The following is a 20,210-nucleotide window of genomic DNA, read 5'->3' on the forward strand; positions in this document are numbered from 1 at the left end:
ACGTTTCTGAACCGAATCATCAATTCCTGTTGTTGCTGATCTTTTATCATCTTATACTACGTTATCTGGATATAAATACAATTTTTCTAAATCTGAGGTACTTCCCCTAATAAATTTTGTTTAAAGGATATCTTTGTTGCTACGGATCTTAAATGGTCTCCGCACTTTATCAAGTGTTTGGGCATTAAATACTCTAGTTCTATAGCAAAGACCATTCAGATAAATTAAGATGATGTCCAACATAAAATTCTTCAAATGACGGGAAAATGGTCTCAGTTATATTTGTCTTGGTGGGGCAGGTTGGCCACTATAAAGATGATGTTTCTACCTGTCATTAATTTCTATCTGTCCATGTTACCCATTGAACTTCCTTTAAAGTTCTTCAAGATAATTAATAAGTCGCTTGCTGTATTTTTATCGAACATGAAAATATGCAATTTCTTTAACCTCTCTTTATAAACCTAAAGAAGTGGGTGGCGTAAATTTTCCAAATTTTCAACAATACCATACTGATTTTTCCCTTAAGCAAGTTTTACCTTATATTAGGGATGATGACTCTTCACCATATAACGTTTGGTGAAAAATGGAATATTCCCTTGTGTCACCTTTCCCTTTCCATTCACTTTCACATTTTTCAAAAACTCCTCGGACCTTTTCCGCCCCTTCTATTAAATATTCTATCACAGTATCTTCCTGCATTCTTGCACGACCCATGTCTCTGATGCAAGAATTTTTGGAATTCTCTTTTTGCCATAAAAAATCCATTAAAATTTCAAACTGCTATTTTTTGGAAACAATGGATTCTCAAGGGTAGAATTTAAGACAAACAATTACTGTGTGGTATGACTCCTCTTACTTCTTTGGAAATTCAAATAAGTTTGGACTTTCTTCTTCTTATACCTCCAAATATGAGTCTCTTAAAGGTGCTCTTTTGCAGCCTATTTCCTTGCTCAGGCAAGCAAAATCTCCTATTCGTTCCTCACCCCTGAACCAATTATACTTAAATTGAGATGTGAATTCTGAACAAAGGATTAGGCTTCGTATCTACACCCAATCCTGACAAATTCCATCTTCATTGTGAACTACCTGAGTTTTTTTTAGAAAACTCAGACACAAGACCTTCTTTGTGAACATCACACCACTGGAAAACCGCAACAAAATTCAAATGGGTTCCTTGCTAAGCAGACTACTTTACAATGACCCTGATGACTGGGTTCTCTAGAGAGTTGCTCTGAGCTCGTTCTCTTTGTTTGTTTATATCCATGACTAGGGGAGACGAACAAGCATCTTTGCTTCCTCCTCTTTCTCTTTACTTTGTTAATTGCATATCATACTTTTGTCATCACTTAAAGCATCATATAAATGTGAATACTTATACTACATTACCCCATCTCATCTCAAATCTAAGATTCAATTAGTATGGGAGTCATATCTTCAGCGTTCCTTTCCTTTAAGGGTATTGGGATTAGTTTGGAGTAAGATACAGCATACTTCATGTAATTCCAACACTACACAAACCCTTTATTATTTTTTATAATAGGTTATATCTTACCCCACTTTCCTTGCATAAATATAATCCAACCCTTACAAATATATACTGGTCTTGTAACTCCTTCCAAGGCACATATCTACATATGTTTTTTAATTGTCCACCAATTTCATCCTTTTGGGTTGCAGGTATGTAGAACTATTTCTACTATTTGTTTTATTGATTTCCCTTTTAATATTCAATGCATTTATTTGGGAAGCTCCACACGCTCTTGGCCAGTTCATTCTAAATTAGGAAAATTTGTGGACCTGTCACTTGCCATTGCTTTTCAGGTCATTACATCCAAATGGAAATGTGAAAAAATGTTAATGTTACTAGTTGGTGGAATCTTCTTTGTTCTCATCATAGACTTGATACAGCATCGGCTACATCTACACTACAGATGATTAATAAAGAACTCTGTTGGTCCCTGCTCACTGGATACTTAAAGAAACAACATAAACTTTCCAAAGTTTCTACGGCAATTTTCCAGCCCCATGGCTGTTTTTTCCCTTTACTGTGTTCCCCTTTCCTGTTTATTAGCATACATAGTTTATGTTATGTTATGTTACGACTATTTATTGTGCGCACAGATACTCCAGCCAAGGAGCGTCCTGGCGCAGAGACAAGGTAGCACGTAACACAACCACAGGCTAAAAACAGATACTAAAAGACAGCTAAAACAAGAAGGTTTTTATAGCCCTCCGAAAGGTCAGAAGGTCCTCCAGCACGCGGATTTCAACAGGCAAGGAGTTCCATGCTGACGCAGCCATTACCCTAAACGAGCGGCCTCCCATGCGGCTAAGCCTAAATCTGGGAACCACCGCGAGGGCCAGACCCTGAGAGCGAAGGCTACGGGCAGGGACATAGAAAGACAGACAACTCGACAGGATTTCCGGGCCTGTACCACGCAAGATTTTAAAAGCAAGGCACAATACCTTGAAGAGGATGCGCTTCCTAACCGGAAGCCAGTGTAGGGAGCGAAGGACACCTGTAACTGAGCAGAATCTGGGCAAGCCAACGATCGCCCTCGCCGCAGCATTCTGAACCCGTTGTAAGCGGGTTAGTTCAGCCTGGTTAGCCCCGGCCAGGAGAGAGCTGGCGTAATCCAGGCGGGAGATGATGGTAGCCTGGATCACCAGCTGCCTGGTCGGGGCGTCAAAGAACTTGAGAACAGGTCTCAAGCCCCTCAGGAGACCAAAACAACAGGCAGCGGTTCTTTTAGTATGGCCTACAAAGGAGAGGCCCGCATCCAGCCATACCCCCAGATTTTTCACTTCCGATACCGGGATCGGAGTAGGTCCCAACTCTGAGGGCCACCAGTGGTCACCCCACAGCTCCACTCCCTTCCCGACGACCATCACCTCTGTTTTAGTGGCGTTTAGCTGAAGGCAGTTGCCTGTCAGCCAACTAGCCACCGCCTTCAGTCCGGACTGAAACCTGGGGGCCTCAATCTCCGCATCCCCACTGAGAGTAACCGCCAGCTGAGTGTCGTCAGCATATGAGACCAAAGTAAGGCCCCACTGCCTAGCGACATCCGCCAGCGGTCTCACGTAAAGATTAAACAACGTGGGACTCAGCGAGGACCCTTGCGGAACCCCCATGGCCAGTGGTTGGTAGTTGGACTTGAAGGGAGGGATGGCAACACAGAAGGAGCGTTCATCTAAAAAGGAGCGGAACCATTACAACACCTGACCGCCAATGCCAGTCTCCTCGAGCCGACGCAGGAGGATGCTGTGGTCTACCGTATCAAAGGCGGCGCTAAGATCTAACAAAATAAGCGCCGCCGTTTGACCAGCATCCAACCTTGCCCGGAGATGTTCCACCATCACAAGTAACGCAGTTTCCGTACTGTGCCCAGCACGGAATCCGTTTTGTGTGGGGTCGAGGGCATTGGTCCGAGTCAGATGTTCAGACAGGGCCAGGTTGACGTGGGCCTCCGTGATCTTGGCTGGCCAGGGTAACAACGAGATGGGGCGATAGCTCTCAGGCTTGGAAGGGTCCAGGGTGGGCTTTTTAATGATCGGGGACACCACAGCTTGTTTCCACTTAGATGGAACAGTTCCCGTTTCCAAGGAGAGGTTGACAAGGGAGCATACGGCTGTACGCCCCATAAAAGCTTGATCTCGGAAGAGAGCAGGCCTTACTGGATCGGATGGGGACCCATATTTGACTTGCAACGCAAGTTTGCCAAAACCATCCAAGGTAAGGGGGGGGAAAACAAGCAGTGTAGTCTGATGATGGACCCCATTTATACTTTCCTCAGTGAACCCTATGCTAGGGAATGTCCTATATATAGCTTGGACCTTCCCCAAGAAGTAAGATGCAAGGGATTCACAATGGGAAAGGGAGCTCACGGTCGTAGAGGTAGTCCGCTTCACTGTAAGATCTTTTACGGCCTTAAAAATAGCTTTTGACGGATTCGGACTGTTCCGGAATTCGATGGCATAAAAAGCCGCACGGGCTCGGCAGATAGCTCGATGGTAGAGCTTAACGGACTTGGCGTATGCAGCTTTTAGATCAGCCCCATAGGTTTTCCTCCAAGCCCTCTCTGCTCGTCTACAGGCACCCTTTAGGGCCCGGAGAGTGCCATCGTACCAGGGACTCGACTCTCTGGAATTGATTTTAGTTGAGACGATGGGTATCAGAGAGTCCAAGGCCCTAGTTATCCATGAACAGAAGAGGTCATACCCCCTTTCCACATCCGTCAAAGGGCCCAGCGGCTCCTCTAATAGAAGACGATGAAAGTCCTCTAGCCGAAGCTTTTTCCAAGCCCTCTTCTGAACCCTTCTAGCCGAGGAGATGGAGGGAGTGGCCGAGACCGGGCAGAGGATGGACACCAAAAAGTGGTCTGTCCATTCCACCGGAGAGACAGAGGTAATTTGAATCCCCAACAGATTGGTAAACAGGGGATCCAAAATATGCCCCCCCAGATGGGTAGGCTGGGAAACCATCTGGGGAAGTTGAAAGGCCTCCAGGTCAGAAGAGATGGAACGCACTGTCAGGCCAGAGAGGGTGTCGAAATGTAGGTTTAGGTCACCCATGATAGAGAAGTTGGCACAGTCGGCGACCAAAGGGCCAACAGTGTCAGGGAAAGCATTTCTAAACGCCACATCACTGCCGGGTGGGCGATAGACGACCATCCCGGACAGGGTAAACTCAGGGCTGACAGAGACCTTGAACATGGCACTTTCACACCCGGAGATGTTTAGGGCACCCCAGACGCAAGGGTAGATAGATTTTACCACTAACGCGATACCTCCACCCCTAGACAGCCTATTCAGAGTGTACATAGAATAACCGGGTGGGCAGGCTAGATTAGTAATAGCGGTATCAGCGTCCTGTAGCCATGTTTCCGTCATGGCAAATACGTCTGGAGCTTCCTCCTTAATGAGGTCATAGATGTGCTGATAGTGTTTCAGCGCAGACCTGACGTTTAAATTCAAAATCTTCAGAGTAGTGCGAGTGTCTGTAATACGGCGGGTCTCCGAGGAAATAGACCTTGGGAGAGGATGCGGAGAATCGAGAGCCCACCCATTACAAGGGCAATGATATGGGCCACGCAATGGGTGAACCGGTGAAAGGGTGCAACAGCGGCTTACCTGACCGATGGCAAGCAGGCAATCCCACGAGTACGTCAGCATGGTGGACCCAGGATGGTATGATAGTCCTTACACAGAGTACCGCGACGTCCAGCGCGTCCTTAGCGCGGACGGGCGCAGACGGGCAGGACTCTGGCACGACTCCGGCCACGCGAGGACACGCCCGCTGCGCGATCCCGCTGCGCTAGGGGAGGAGCTTTAAGTAGGTGTTCCCAGGCTGCTCCTGCGCACTGAAGCGCTGGAGGGTAGAGACACCTCTATCCACACACCCCACTCCAAAATGGCTGCCAAAACGAACACCCACCCCAGAGCCAAATCCGCCAAAACGGCAGTGCGGGGGCCAATTAAGGTGCAGGTAAAGGGCGCTATCTAAAAACAGCTAAACAAACAAATAACACACAAAAGTTATTAAAAATCACAAAGGTGAGAGCAAATGCGCGCAGAGCGCTCACGCAGCTACCTTGTCAGGGGCGGTTTCAGGAGGGACTCGCCTTAAGTAGGTGTTCTCAGGCTGCTCCTGCGCACTGAAGCGCTGGAGGGTAGAGACACCTCTATCCACACACCCCACTCCAAAATGGCTGCCAAAACGAACACCCACCCCACTCCAAAATGGCTGCCAAAACGAACACCCACCCCAGAGCCAAATCCGCCAAAACGGCAGTGCGGGGGCCAATTAAGGTGCAGGTAAAGGGCGCTATCTAAAAACAGCTAAACAAACAAATAACACACAAAAGTTATTAAAAATCACAAAGGTGAGAGCAAATGCGCGCAGAGCGCTCACGCAGCTACCTTGTCAGGGGCGGTTTCAGGAGGGACTCGCCTTAAGTAGGTGTTCCCAGGCTGCTCCTGCGCACTGAAGCGCTGGAGGGTAGAGACACCTCTATCCACACACCCCACTCCAAAATGGCTGCCAAAACGAACACCCACCCCACTCCAAAATGGCTGCCAAAACGAACACCCACCCCAGAGCCAAATCCGCCAAAACGGCAGTGCGGGGGCCAATTAAGGTGCAGGTAAAGGGCGCTATCTAAAAACAGCTAAACAAACAAATAACACACAAAAGTTATTAAAAATCACAAAGGTGAGAGCAAATGCGCGCAGAGCGCTCACGCAGCTACCTTGTCAGGGGCGGTTTCAGGAGGGACTCGCCTTAAGTAGGTGTTCCCAGGCTGCTCCTGCGCACTGAAGCGCTGGAGGGTAGAGACATTCAACCATTATGAAATAAGTTGTTATATGACATACATTTATCATATGATATATTTATAGGATATATATTACATATTTTTTACATTCTTTTCTTTCGTTCTTTCTCTTTTTAATCGTTTCTTCTCCTTTTCTTTTGTTTCTCTATTATCCCTTTTCCCACTTATACATTACAAAACATAAAAATGCAATTCTGTGAGTGCAGAATTATGATACTATGTTCATAAGTTAATTGTACATTTTATTTCTTCTTGTAATTTAATACTATTTCCTGTAAATTATTATATTGCATAACCTTGGATTTTTCATTTCAAAGAAAAAACAATTCTGTACATCTGTATTACACTGTAATCTATTAAACAAATGAAAGAATTAAGCGCAGTGGCGTAACATTGCCCTTCGCAGCCCCTGCGGTCTGGGGGGGGGGGGCTGAGTTCCTGGAGACCCCCTCCAGCATTGTGCAGGGGCAGCGGGAGTTCCGACTGGGTCAAGGGGTCTCCATTTACTTTTCGGGGGGCCCTCAAGTTTCGTTACGCCACTGATTAAGCACCTTAGTAAATAGCACTTTGAAGCACATAGCACTTTAGGACTATGGTTGAAAGAAATAATGTGGCATTTGAGCTTCAGTGTTTCTAAGTACGAGTCTCAAGAGGAAGTAGAAATAACACATTTGGACCCATAATGTAATCATGGGATTTGTAAAGTAAGAGAATAAACATAATTATACATAGAAAATATAGTGCATATTAGTAATCAAATTGGTCATAAACAGTGCCACTTACGTAACAACATATTATTGTGTGTTGACAATGTATGCCTCACTTTTGTATTATTCTATTTTGTTATGTGGTACATCCCGGATGACATTATTAATTTATAGGAATAAATATACTAGAGCGGGGACTTATGCCACCCACAAAGAATTAGGGGTGCAATGTGAATTTCAATAGTTTCAATGTCATCCTAGGAAAATGTGTCTGAATGTGACTGCAAAATGTCGGGTGCTGCTAAGAGCAAAGGAAAAGTAACATGTTGTTGTTCTAGCTTTCAAGACAGCTGTAGAAAGACTGTTGAAATGTGAATGTTATGTTTGATGCCTCTGTATATGTGGGACAGGCTCAGTAGAAGGTTCTAAGCTGAAACTTGTTGGGCATTATCTGCATCATGATGTCAAGTTTTTGAATTTCAAATTTAAATAAAGGAATGTAATGGATGCTGGCATCAGTGGCTGAATCATACTGAAGGGTTTTTGTGAGGAATGTCTCAACCTTTTTTGTCTCAATCCTGTCTCATAACATTAGGTTTTCATATTTTGATCCAGAATACGGCATGATGAGAATACGTTTGCTTCAAATTATTTGACATGAACGCAGTCAAGTCAAGGAGCTATTCCAAACTAGACAGGTAATGGTGAGACACAGCCAGTACTCAAAGTTGACATAAAAAATAAACTTTCACCTTGTCCTATAACTCAGTAAAGCAAGAAATTGTTCCACGTTAAACAATGAAAGTACACCTTGTTACCAAGTCACAATGCTGGAAAAAAATTAAACCTCTTGCAAAATAGAAATACTGGTGCAGAGCATTCATGTTGCACCCCAACTTTCCAAACTGAAACAAAAACAACACCACTCAAATAGATGCACTCTATCCCACGTCCTAAATACGTATAGTTGTGACCAGCTGCATGTAAAAAGAAACCATGAAAATGAGAGTTGGGCAAAGCTTTGCAAGTAATGAGAGTCTCATTACTTGCAAATCATTGCCCAACTCTTATTTTGAGACATGTCTCATTATAAGACATGACAACATGGCCTTAATATGGAATCCATTTTGTCCACTTCTCTCTAGAGGTGGGCCAGCCCCTGAAAACTTGAGCCAGGCTTGAGCCTGAAGCTTGGCTCTGGCTCAGCTTAGTGTCCCTTGCAACCTCGAACCCATAATGAGCCGAGCTTTGATGTGACTTCTGTCTGCTGTCCTCACACTACTCTCACGCACAAAGAGATCAAATCAAAGCATTACAATTTGAGGTAAAAAGGAGTTATAAATATATACCTGTTTAGTGGCTTATTTGTACAAAGTGAAACAAGAAACCCTGGATTAATTGAGGCTTCCCGCTTAACCAAATTATGTGATTTTAGCACCTCCAAATACTTGAGTTAAAAATGCCAGCTGCACAAAAACCTACTGAGCTTGATTTAACAGACTGTAGCGTTGCCTTATTTATAGGAGTCTGGGCCACTTACAGGCTTCACAGGACACCTGCCTTGCCTCTTAGTTCACTAATGGCACTTTCGCCATGGTGAGGGTGGGGCAGGAAGGAATGATTCTCGGTTCATGTTTAACAACTATTTCTTTTAATAAGTACTTATCAGTGCAGTGCCATATTATGACATATTAATGTCAAACCTTATGATAAAGAAGTGCACATGTATTTGGAGATTATGAAATTATACAGTACAATATCCCTGATTTGGTAAAAAAATGTGGTATTTTATACCATGAAATTTGATTTGACGATCTTTTATCTGGTCAAAAGAAAGTAAAAGATGTAATTTTGTGAATATAGCTATCAAGTAATAAAAAACTGATAGACCTTCCAATAAGGCGCAACATTATGACTGCTATAGAGAAAGTCCATTTTTGCTGTCTATGTTGAAATAACTGACATAAAAGATATGAGAAAGCGGCGGCCGCTGACATTGAGAAAGGTGCACCACCGAAACGAGTTTGTTGTTTGCACTAATAAATACTAAGTAAGGATTAAACTCTCCAGCGAGTGCTGGTCTAATTCTTGGAACTGGAGCTGTTATTTACACGTGAGTCTGCCCTTGCGTGACTAGGCACCCGTTAACGAGTGCGGAAGCAAAGACAGGAAATGGAGCAAAGCTATATATATATAAATATATATAAATATATAAATACACTGAAAAAACCATAGGTTTCATGCACGTTATAGTTAGGAATTGGCATTTAAAAAACCTTAGAAATTCACTGAAAAAACCATAGGTTTCAGGGGTGTTATAGTTAGCTGGACATTTTCCTCGTACAAAACCCTAGAAATTCACCCGTTATAGTTAGTTCAGCTAACTAGAACTCGCGCCCCCGCAATGCACTGCTGATGACGTCACATATTACATCACTCATGACATGGTCAGTGACATCACTCATGACATCACTGATGACATCTCAAATGACATCACTGATGACATCACTGATGACATCATCCAGTGACTGTGTGTTTCTGTAAAGTTTAAATATGTTTTATATATATAGGGAAAGGCCTATGGAAGAATGAGTGGGTATATAAGTGTGTGAATGGATGATTTAGTAGAGGCGTGACTGACTCTATAAGTGAGTGATTAAATCTATGTAACTGTGGACTAGTGACTAAACTGTGTGAATGTCTGTATCTGACTGTCTGTTGGTGTGTAAGCAGCTGCATGGGTTTGTGAACAGCTACATTAGTGTCTATATGGGTTATTGATTGGTTGTCTAAGTATCTGTATGGGTGCCTGAGTGTTTTTGAATGGGTGGAGTGTGTGTGACTCTGTGCATAGATGTGTGAGTGGGTGATTCAGTGGGTGCATGGTTTTAAGAGTGCATCTGTGATGGACTGTATGGGTGGGTGAGTGTATGTATGGTTGTGTTAGTGAGTGAATATATATTTCATTATTACATGTGTAATTTACTACATATGTGAACGGCAGTATATATGTATGTTGGAGTACAAAAATAACTATAACTGAGAGTGTGTGATAGTGTGAGTGGCTGTATGGATGAGTGTATGCTTGTATCATTGATTGTATAAGACCATAACAATGTGCTAGTATTTGTATGAGTAATTGAGCTTGTGTGTGTATAATTGTATAGGTGAGTAAATGGCAGTGTGATTAATTACTTGCATAACTGAGTATATGTGTGAGTAACTCTATGGATGAGTAGCGGTGTGGGATTGTCTATATAGGTGTATGAGTGCATATGATAGTCCTGTACTGAGTGACCATAACTATGAGTGACTGTACAGATAAATGAGTGGATGAGTGTTTAGACCTAAGAGTCAGGGATGGGGTATGTACTTAATGGTGTTGGATTGTGTATGGATTTGAGAGTGGCAGTATGTAATTTAGAATGGGTGTATCAAAGGTTATCGTAGTGTGTGACAAGAAGCATCAAATGATCACATGAATGACATCATCAGTGATGTCATCAGTGATGTCATTTGAGATGTCATCAGTGATGTCATCAGTGATGTCATTGACCATGTCATGAGTGATGTAATATGTGACGTCATCAGCAGTGCATTGCGGGGGCATGAGTTATAGTTAGCTGAACTAACTATAACGGGGGAATTTCTAGGGTTTTGTACGAGGGATATGTCCAGCTAACTATTACACCCCTGAAACCTATGGTTTTTTCAGTGAATTTCTAAGGTTTTTTAATGCCAATTCCTAACTATAACGTGCATGAAACCTATGGTTTTTTCAGTGAATTTCAAAGGTTTTTTAAATGATAATTCCTATCTATAACTTATCTCTAAAGCTATGATGTTTAATGATTTTCATTGGATTTCTACATTTTTCTATTTCAGTGTCAATTCCTTTAATTATTTCCTTTTTATATTGTTTTTTCACCATTTTTTTTTAATTGTAAATTTTTTTAAATATTTTTTTATAGTTGTTAAAATATTATTTAAACTATATTTTCAATACTTTATTATTTTTTTATTACATTTTTTTGGGGATTCGCGCACCCTATGAGCACCTTTCTCGATCCCTGCGCGTAAGCATCCGCATACGGTATGCGTCGGGTACGTATTTTTGTGCGCGATTGCAATGCGACCGGTACGCGACTCCAAGCCTATACGCAACACGTACGATGCACGTTACGCGACGCTTGCACGCATCTGCGATACGTCATGTGCGTGTATGATGCGGTGGGTGCGCGAATCCCGCAAAATATTTTAAATGTCAAAAAACATATATATATGTATTTCATGTGAATATTAATTGAAGACAAACTCTAAACTACTCATCAAAGTAATATATTTTTACTTCTAATCCTATATTCCTTTTAAATTCAATTTCGCGGATTCGCGCTCGGTGCGTGCTGCCTATGCGCACGGTGCGCGGATCCCATGTGACCTGAAAAAAAGAGATTTGATTGGTTCATTACACTTCCTATTCTAACTATTGAAAGACCCCACCCATTTCAATCATTCTTCTTTGACCTTCTTTGGAGGAGCATCTCTCTCCAGAGAAGAACCTTTTTTGGGCTAAGTTTACACTTAGCTCAAACTTTTTTTGTGAAAACAATGGCTTCAGGGCAGGAGGCCTCTCCAGGATCTCCTCATTCATCTGTGGATGAATTTTTGGAAGAACCACCATGCCCACCAAGATATTCATCTGTGGTGTGGAAATTTTTAACTTTTCCTGAAGGGCAAACCAAAACCAATGCCACCTTAGTAACCTGCAAGATCTGCCAGCAAGTGCTCTCCCGTGGGGATCCCAACAAAAAATATTCCTTCAGAACAGCAAGAATGATGAAGCATATGAGGACCCTCCATCCGGTGAACCTTGCTCGAGAGGAATGCCGCAGAATAAGAGTTCTTCCAGCTCCATCAGATCCATCACAGCCAAGCACTTCAAGGGTGGATCCATCTGTGCAAAACTTGGACATCCGTCCACAGTTTCAAACCCTAAAATTGCTCTGCATAAAATGCAATGCTGTATTAAGCTATGGGGAGCAGACGATTGATCTTATCTGTCGAAAGCAAGAGAATCATCATTGCTAGTTTTTTTTTTTCCCTGAAGTTCATTGTTTTGTTCCTCCAGTTCTGTTTTTTCCTTTTTTTTTCAAGAAAAACCAAAAAAATTAAAAAACTGTTCAAAACACCCCCCAAAAATATAAAAGAAAAAAAAAAAAAGTTCTTCTAAGAACTAACTTTCCTGGTTTAAAAGAAGTGCTATATTTGTTTGTTAGTGTGTGAAAGTTTAGATGAATGTATGTGTATTACGTAATTGACTGAATGAATGCATTAGTAGCGTATGGTGAATGTATAAGTGCAGAACTATGAGGAAGTGCTGCAGCATCACACAGTAACCTCTTTAACTGCAGTGTGCTGTAGTACTTCCGAAGCACAGGATGCAACATATGTACATAAATATGTTGCAAATCTATGCTTCTCTCTGCATGGCTGCTTAAACTGCAGCCATGTGGTGACACAGGCACCCTTGCACCATGGAGCAAGGATATCTGTGTCTTGTGGTGTTTGTTTTTGTGCAGGAAGACACACCTTCCTGCACAAAAGCAATCAGAAAATGCATTTTTCTCCTTCAATGTATGTTGAACATTTTAGCATGCATTGAAGATTAAAAAATGAGGAGAAATGAAAACAATTCTCCTTGTTGTGCTTTCCTACACCAATTGGAGAATGGTGCAGCATTCACACACATATTGAGATTTATGATTTATGATAAATCTGGAGATGTGTCTCCTTCTATGAGTATTCAGTGCAATCACACACAACAACACTTATAGAACACCCTTTCAACGCAAAGTGGTGTGTATGATGAGGTTGTATTTACATGGAGTAGAAAAAGTACACAGAGTGCCTTTTCCTCTATTTGTAAATATGAAAGAGTGTCTTGCGCAATAACTATGTTACAAAAAGTGACATATTTCTGTTTGGAAAATTGCTTGCGAATGATAGAAGGTAAGCACAGAGTTTTGTCTGCAAAGATGCTCAAAGAAGAATGATTGAAATGATTGCAGTCCTTCAGGAGGTACAATGGGAAATATTATGAACCACTCAAATCTGTTTTTTTGGAGGTCACATGATATTCGATGACAGAGAGATTTCAAAACTACATAGGTATAAACAGAGTGTTTTAAAAAATGTGTTCAAACTTTGTAGCTTCTTGCAGATCTGCCCATTCTGCATATTAATACTTAGTTAAACTTATCTTCACAGTAATAGAAATTAAAAATGGTACACATTTTTTTCAGATGTTAAATTGGGGTAAATTGCTTATTTTAGAATTAGGATCTGTGAAAGAAAAGAAAAAATAGTTATAACATGTAATAATACATTTTTTACAACACAGCATAATTTAAACAAAGTAATTTGTTTGCCTTTTTTGCTGTTGTCAGAATATATTGAATTTCACTAGAAATAGTGATTTCAATTGTACTCATTACTTAACAGCGGGCAAAAAAAAACCAATCAAAAAGATTGTTTAAAAAAACCCAACATGCTATTCTCAGTAAAATACTAGAAAATACAAATCACACATATATGAAATGCTTATAGCTAACAAAATTTTATAACTTTAACTTATAAAAACTGTAAATGTTGTTGCTTTAAAATAGTCACCGAGTCAATGAGCACGAAAAAGTCCATAATTCAAACATATACCTTTCCTTGAGGCCAAATGGTATTTTTGCACTCCTTTTTATGTAAATTGTCCAATGGTAATCCTATTAAATTATAATAATAAGTTCCTCAGAGAGTGAATTATCTCCCTAAAACTTTAACTTTAAAAATATTAGGTAGGAATTTGGTAATTCCCTAGGCAAACGTTGTTTGAAAACCAATTGGGAATCACTACAAAGTGTCCAGCCTTTGTCACATTTTAGATAGGCAATGTAATGTCCAGATGTTGTGGAAGGACCATCATGGAAAATATTGCAATTGCTACAAAAGTCCTTCCTGATATTGATAGTTGTGTTGCTAGGAATTGCTTTATTAAAGTATCCAATTTTCTTCCATTAGCTGTACAACGTTGCATCATTAAAATTATGTATTGTCCATATTTTGTTAAAAATAATGTGGATAACATTTCTGATTTACATTGGTTACACTCCATGTTTTGATTTGCACCTTTAACTAATTTATTGAAAGACACTGATTTAAAGTCTAGTAATGTTAAATACAGAAATCTTTCAGTGTCTACATTAGTGGTACATGTATACATGCAATTTTCACAATGATGTTCTCATTTGTAAGAAAGGCCAAAAATATTTTCTATTTCTACACCTTCATTTTCAAAACTGGTAAGCATATACATAAAAAATTCCTGAGCATCTTGTTGGATATTTTGTGTAAATTGTGTAGAACCAGAACACACATCCAAAAGATTTCGAACATCTGAAACAGATTGTATTTTACTTGTATCTGTTGTCAATTTTTCATAAACAGAATGCAACAGAGAACAACATATTTTTTGCCGATTCTGCATAATTTGTTCTTGCAAACCTTCAAGATATAAAACAACATTGACCACTATATTAGCATAGCAGTTGACACCTGAACTATTTTCAAACTGATAAGCAACAATCTCTTCAATAGTGTCCTTTTTCTTTTTACTTGCAATCACAACATTATCTTGTTCTTTTTTCTTCTCTACACCTTCAGTACAGATATTCTCAAACCTTCTTTATCGACCAACCACACGCTTTTCAAATACAGGATATTGACCTAAATTGGGAGTATACGCCCTTCTTAACCTATTATACTCTTTTACACAGTTTGCATCTGCAGTAACCTTTGTCTCATCAAAATCAATCAAAAACAAACCAGATAATGTTCTGACTCGCGACAAAGCAACATCTGCCAATCCCCCCTTTAAATACGGTAGATCCAATGTTCACCAATGCACTGTCTACACTTAATCCTTGGGATTTATGAATAGTCACTGCATATGCCAGAGAAAATGGAAATTGTTTCCTACGGACATATATATCTTTAACAAGCAAAAAACGAACTGAACAACGACCAATTTCTTTAACTTCTTCAATCTGATCAAATTTAATTTTTAAAAATTCAATTCCTTCTTTTTTCTGATAATTAACAAAATCCACCACTTTACCCATTGCTCCATTAACTTAACCTTTTTCTACATCCAAATTACGCCTTAAAATTACCTGACAGTTTACACATGCATATAGTGTCTTTTCTAAACCAGCTGTTTTAGATATTTTTTTTTCTAAAGAATCCAGTTTTGTTTTCAACTTTCCCGTCAAAATAATAGTGATTCCTTCATGCTCTATTTTATCGATGGATTCCATTTTTATAATTTCTTCATTTTCCAGTTTCAATAGTTCTTCGTTGAATATAGAACACTCGCGCAGTGTTGGCATTAAACAGATCACTGATTTATTTTTTTGCAATTTTCATGTACACTTTCTCAGGAACTACATTTTCATTTGGAAGCAAATTGCAAAGTAATCGACTCTCCAAAGCTTGTTTGCCATGTTCTGTCAGAATTCCAATTCTTATATCTTGAAGAATACTTCCATATTCAGCATCATTTGCCTGTTGCATATTTGTTGTCAGTTCTTTGTATTCAAAATAGGTCCAAATGTTCACATTTCCTACACTACCAAGAGACTTTCTGGTATCGTCTTGTGCAAGTGTTTTAAATACCGGTTGTCCTTTTACCGGAGTCAGTTGCAGTAGATCTCCAAAAATGATGACGTGTTTTCCTCCAAATAAAACGTCATACTCTGTTTTAAGAATTTGCTGCATTCTTAAATGCACAAAGGCAAGCATCAAGTTTGAGACCATGCTTACCTCATCAATAATGAGAAGTTTCATTTTCTTCAGGACTCTTGAAACTTCACAACAAGCTTCTCCAGATAGCTTGTGGTATTCCAATTTGTTCTCATGCTCTACTGGTAGCATTAGTAAACAATGTACAGTAATTCCTTTAATGTTATGTGCTGCCAACCCAGTTGGAGCAGTGACAACACAAGACAAATGCGACTCAGTTGTTGTCTGTAGATAACTTGTAATTACTTTAATTAAGAAACTTTTTCCTGTTCCAGCTTGACCACTCACATACATTTGGATAGGTTGAAATGATGTACATGAGCACCCTTTCTTTTCATGAAGTAATCCATGGTCAATCTGCTCTTTCACTTGTTGATATATTTGTTTCTGTTCAACATTTAGTTGTTCTTCCAAGTTTCCTAACTGTATTACTTCTTCTTGAGCTTGATACATTGCTGTGTCCACCTCATTCATGGCAATTGCTGCTTCATTTTCAACAATTGGTTGATCTAGTGGATTTTGACTCAGTGCAGCAGAACTTTGACTGTCTTGAGAACTGTCTCTAGCAATCTCAGCTGCAATTGTAGCTTCTTGATCAATTTCATCATTCAACATTTTCACATAATTTGCAAAAGCACTGCATTGTATGCTATCTTTACAAGCATGAAATGAATCTTCATAGCTCTGAAAATCTCCAAGTAAGTCCAGTTCTGAACGCCACAGTTTGAACATTTGCAAAAGGGCTAAATAGTAAAATTCCCTTTTGTCAGCAGTGTTGCAACTCAGTTTCCTGTGATTAATTAAATTTCCTTTCCTTTGTTTCACCAGACATCCTTCGGAACCAATCACTGCATATTTTCCATCATTGATGTTCTCTGTAGTATTCCGTTTAAAAGTGTCGTTTTTCAGCACTTCATAGAGACACATATTCTCAAGATGATGACTTCTGTTTGGGTAATATGTGTCCAACATATTCGTTTTCAAAATATCTGTACTTTCTGGTTCTTTTTCTGCTAAATATTAAATTTCTTGAACAGATTTCAGTACCCGATTTCGCATTGCTGCAAGACCTAGACTCACCCAAATGATTCTTCTACTTTTGGAATATAGACTTGCAGATGATAACCGATCTGAGCATTCATATGCTCCAATTTCACAATGCGATAACATCTTCAAACTGAAACTGTATAATTTCATACTTAGAGTCTTCTCGTGAGAAATCTCTTCCCACATTTCTTTCAATTCCATCTTTTCTGATTTAGTAATGTAGGACGTTACATATCGAGCAACAGCAATGGAATTGTCTGCAACATACTGAATATCCATGTTAGCGTTCCACATGGATAAAATAACTGGATTGTAGTTATTTATGTATTTTGATTCTTCGCTTCTTATTAAGTTGTAGGTGTTTCTTGGAGACTTTCTTGTGATGGTATGTCGCGTAGCTGACATAAAACTGTTCACTCTTCCTTTGGATAATACAGGACGTGGAAATCCAAAACGACATTTGGTATAGAAATTATCCTTTGACTTGTACTTTCGTCGACAGTATTTTCCACACCTATGGCTTTGGAATCGCAAGACTTGTTGTTTTAAGTTTTTATCTTCTCTGCTATTGGGTACGGCACCTGTGGCATAATCTTCAATGAAAGACAAAACAGTTTCATCTGAATCTGTTCCAAATTTGGGAGCGTCCTTGATCCATAACAACATATGTATATGAGGAGCACCTCTTGCTTGATACTCCTTTCTCCAAAAGAAATCCACAACTTCTCCAAGAGGAGGATTCTTTTTATTGCAGATGAAAGACATCATAGCTTCAAATCTATGATTGAAATATCTGCATACATTAACAGGATCCAAAGAGCACAATTCTCCAGGTGTCTTGTATTCAATATTTTTTATATTGGAATTTGCCTCTCGAAGAAATTCAAGTAAATCATCCCAAGCATACTCAGCAGAGCTTAGTGTAACAAACCATGTAGGAGTTCCCAAGTTCCGTAGCATACATTTCAGTTCTCCATGACGACGGTACCAATATTCATTAGTTCCACGCTGACATGCCATCAGATTAATCAACTGAGATTCTAAATGATCATCTCTCTGATGCACTTTATCCATAAAATCCTTTGCAGTTACATTTTGCAGATGCATTCCAGTTTTTAAAATGTGATTTACTGCATATGAAAGTCCAGACAAGTCACTTTCAAACAGAAGATGAAACATATAAGGGATCCATTGTCGAAATCTTGGATCTTCTGCATATAATCTTGTTGTCCGATATTCAGATGCTGGAATCTGCAGTGGACGTTCATCATATCGTCCACCTTTTCCTGTTGGAAACAACTGCGGGAAATAACGAGCATCCAAGCTCTCTTCCCATACACTCATGGGACTTCCTCTTGCTTTTTTCATTTGGAACAACTCAATCGTATTCCCCATCACCTCTTTGGAATGAAGTGGATGTACACTGTAATGTTCATAGATTTCTTCACATCTGGACATGTCCACTTTTTCAATGTGTCCACTTAATGTTTCAGTATCTTCTGCTAAATCTATCTATTCTTCTCCTACAAACACACTTCTATAGTACTCATTATTTTTTATCAGATACAATGATGCCTTTTGCACTTTTCTAACATCCACTAACTCTTGCCAGATTTTCTTATTCTTAGTAGGAACACCATTAACTCGAATGACTAGTGGTTCATTTTCTGCATGGTCTACACCAATAGTTTAAATATTTTTCTTTAAATATAACGGTAAATACACAACTCTTCCTTTCAATCCTCTTTGTAACTCTGATGGAGGTAATTTACCTGTTTTATGCTCCATACGAACAATAGCCTGAAACGGGTGCACACATTGAATGAGAATAGACTGATACGTATTTAAATCTATCAGCACTGGAGGAATAGCAACCAACTCTAGATTGTTATGAACAGCTCTAGCAGGCATTTTATTCTCATCTAATTTGTTATAACAATATTTGCAAATATGCTGCTCAGATCCCAAATCAAAACAATCTTCTACCAAGAAATAAGTTGCAAATTCCTTCCACTTATCATTATCTTCTATTTCACTTTTTAAATATAGATTGACACCCCTAGTCTGATTTTTATAGTGACTTCGCCGACAACAAATGCAAGAAACATTTGGTCTTTCACCTGAAATTACCTTAAACTTTGTGATTTCATCCTCAAAATTTTTTGTAATCACAGGTTCTACATTGTCTTCAACATTTTGTTCTACTAATGTGTCAGTTTCTGCACTCTCTTGCTGAAGACTAAAGTAACAAAACTCAATATCATCACAAACCTTCTTCACATCAGATACTGACCCACGCAAAAGAGCACTGTTCAACTCATTTAACTTTAGTACTGGACTTTTTGCATAATACAATCTTCTCACTAACTTCCGCATTTGAGTATGATGTACTGCCAACATCCTGAAATGGTGAAAAACACTTTGACAAACTTTCCAAGAAAGGCAAGCCAGAGAATGACCTTGCAAACCAGTATTTTTTCTCACTCTGCAAGGGTCTAGTCCTTGCAACACCTTAATCTTTTGTTTAACACTATATGCTCGTAAAAAACTACATAATTTATCAATAGATTATTGTCGTACACTACAAATACTACTACATTCCAAAGTGTACACAGGGTGTTTAGGACGTCTCCCTAGAACTTCATCAGCTATCACTTCTTCTGCATTTCTTTCAACCATTTTCTCTTTGTCAATTGGACAACCATCTCTAACCTCATAACCTCGACCACTGGTGTCAACTGCATACAATAATTTATTGCCCAGTAAATAACTCTCTTCATTAAAGAAAGACTCTGAACTGGAACTGTGTTTCCATTCTCCCCAAAAATATCACAAAAATGTGTTCTATTAATTACTCTTTTCTTCCTACTTTTGGCCTTCATTAAATGGATTGGTTTATCTAGTGATCGAATTCTGTTTAATACTAAAATGAATAGTTTCCTTTTTACTTCAAAAGCCTTTTCAACAATGGTTCCAATATGCTTCTTCTTTTTATAAAATAGAGCTCTCTTTTTATATTTCTTCACATCTTTCAGCAAATTATGTACTACTCTCTTGTAAAATATTTTTTTGGCGTATTTCCTGATACTGATTTTGCCTTCTTTTACCATACTTTGTCTCCTTTGACTGTCCATTTGCTTTTTTGCTTTTGCTATTATTTTGAATTTTTTTCTAGTTGAAGCATTCTCAGAGGTTTCAGCATTCTGTACATTCTGTTTGGTCCTACAAACATTTTTAATAAATTGCTTTGTGATCTTACCAGAAGATTTTTTTCTTT

Source organism: Triturus cristatus, chromosome 12 (genome assembly GCF_964204655.1).
Source record: "Triturus cristatus chromosome 12, aTriCri1.1, whole genome shotgun sequence".
Lineage (NCBI taxonomy): Eukaryota > Metazoa > Chordata > Amphibia > Caudata > Salamandridae > Triturus > Triturus cristatus.